Raw genomic sequence first — 2,807 nt, 5'->3', positions numbered from 1 at the left:
GAAATATGGGGACCTTACCTGTAATCATCTTTAAAGAATTGACTGTAGAATAGAAAGACAAGTTGGTGCAAGTTGTTCAAGAGCACAAGATAGGTATAGTTGCCTTACAATATTGTAGGTTACATACACATGATTGAACTTAAAGAGGGAACCAAACCATGGAGGTAGCTTTTTAGGTGTCTTAAACCCGACTTAAAAAATTTAATGATGAAGGAGATCTTCAAGCTACTTGAAGTAAGGATTATCCGCCCTATTGCAAATGGTGAATAGGCATGTCGAAATCATGTGTGTCCAAGAAAATAGGTATTGTGGTTGTTAAAAATGACGACGGTGTATTGGTGCTTGTTAAAATTAGAATGGTGAGGGTTTGTGCTAGTGCACAAATTTTAGGAAACTTAATAATGTCGCAAAGAAAAGTCAATTCCCCATTTTTTCATAAACTAGATGATTGAATGCTTAACAGTATATCCTTGTTCCATTGTAGATCTAGTCCATTTTTTGTCGTTAGTGCCTAAAAGTTCTTGCATCCTAGGCTTCTCATGTGTCTTCGATTATTCTCCTTTGATTTATAGATAATATTCTCCAAAATACATTCATTTCCTGGTTTGTTGTTTGAAATCGTTTGTAGAAAGGGATCAAATTAGTAAATGGTGTTTGATATCTCGAGTGACTATGTTGTGTGTAATGGTAGAGTTGAATCTAGAAATCATTTATTGTTTTATTACCTTTTAGTAAGGCTATATGGGAGGTGTTCCCATTGGATCTCGTTTAGGGATGTGAAGCTTAATTTGATTTATCATTTATGCAAGTTACTTGATTGAGACGTAAGGTTTGAAAACTTACTTTGTTGTTATTAATCATCTGCGGTGCGAATGTAATATGCACGTCAACGGTGCTACATTGCATCTTCTCTAGGTGATTAATATTGATTAGTATGGTTGTTTGGTCTCAGGTTTTTAATTTTTTTTTTAAAAATGGTCTGAGGCTTCACTTGGCGGAGCCTAAGAGAGCTCTTCTCCTAAGGATCCTTTCCACTAAGTTGTGTGTGCTTTTTTTTTTTTTTTTTGTGTTTTGTTGATTTATGTGGTATTTTGTTAGTGTCTTGATCTCAAGCTATGAAGTCCATCTCTCCTTTTAGCAATTCAATATCTTTGCAAAAAATGGATACCTTGATAGGGATCTTAAGCTTCCATATTCTCGGCCACCAACTACATGTATAATCTAACCTTTGCCTACTGTACAAGCCTCAATAAAAAAAAGCACATTTGTAACCACTCTTTATCGAATACTATCCATTTTTACTAAAGTGCCATGTTCACCAATCATCCATATTAGACAAGCTGATAGTGTGAAACCCGGATTTCCATTTTTCCTACCTTAGCAAGTGGAAGTTAAATCCTATGTTGAAGTGAAGTAAATTTCTAAGTGTTTAATAGATTTTCCTTGAGTAGTTTTGAGTTAAGCATTAATTGATGAAATATTGGCTAAGTGTAAGGTCAAAAAGGAACCATGCGTGAAGGGTTAGGATACATTAACACATAAGTTGAAAAGGCAACCATGCGTTTGTAAGGTTGGACGCATGATTGGCCAAAATATTGGCAAGAGCCATTGCCAAGAGTTGTCATGCGTTGGAAGCCAAGGAGAAAAGTGACCAAGTGTTGGACAATGTGTTAATGTGGTGCCATGCATTGGCCTGAAGTCTTGAGAGGTTACTTGGGCATGGAGAGAGATTGAAATAGGGCTAAGAATAACGCCTGCGGCAGCCACTGCTTTTTGAGTTTAGAGTAACGCATGGGGTGTGATGGCTACGATGGATGCGTTGGACATGATGGTATGTGTCTATACGGCCGAAGGAGATGTGTTGGTAGGTTGCGGTGGTGCGAGGGCATGCGATGATGCGGTGCGAGGCATGCATCGATGGATGGCATGCGGCGATAGAGGCATGCGACGATGGAGGCAGGTGCGATGGATGCATTGGACGTGAGAGTATGCGGCTGATGGTTTGCGGCCGAAGGGATGCGTTGATGACATGGGGCGGTGCTATGCGTTGAGGGCATGTGGTGATGCGAGGGCATGCGGTGCAAGGGATACGATGGATACGATGGATGTGGTGGCCTGACTAAGGTATAATGTCACACCCCGCGAAAATGGCTTTCCAAATCGCGCCAATAGAAGGCGTAAGGCTCCTTTAGCACCGCCAAGAAGGAGTCATGACCAGTCAGAAGGCCTCCCCAAGTCGCCACACATGGCCATCGACGAAGTTGGATCAACTTCAATCGCTTGACGAGCGCAACTCCCATGCGATGGATGCATACGACTGATTACTGCAACATCCATGCGTTGATCAATGCGTTTGCCTTTGTGATGAAGTGTTTCTCCGCATGCGGTCGTCTATGTGGTGGTCTGGTTTCCATGTTTGCGTTCACTTCCTGCATTAGCTACAAAAATAGAGCATTGAATGCATAATAATGCAAAATAATGGGTTAGCTGAGATTCAACATGCTAATCTATGCAAGCTCACTTTCTCGTGAATTTCTATCATGATTGCCGCATATTCTGCCTGATAAACTTCATAATTCTAAGTAAAAGGCCTAAGATGACATGCATTTCTGCATGTCATCAGTGGGTTGCATTGGTTATAAGGGATGCCTTTGCAAGAACCTAGGTGAAGGTGAGCTATGCCTTGAGGTGTTAAGTTAAGAACCAAGTGGACCCAATAGGGTATATAGATTTAGCAACCTGTTTGTTGTCATTTATATCAACGTGGAAGGGCGAGATAGCCAAGGGTCCTTAAAAGGAAATGTTGA

This window comes from Benincasa hispida, chromosome 7 (assembly GCF_027475165.1).
Source record: "Benincasa hispida cultivar pf3 chromosome 7, pf3_genome.v1.1, whole genome shotgun sequence".
Lineage (NCBI taxonomy): Eukaryota > Viridiplantae > Streptophyta > Magnoliopsida > Cucurbitales > Cucurbitaceae > Benincasa > Benincasa hispida.
The sequence above is the reverse complement of the archived record's forward strand: the minus strand, read 5'-3'. Positions refer to the sequence as shown.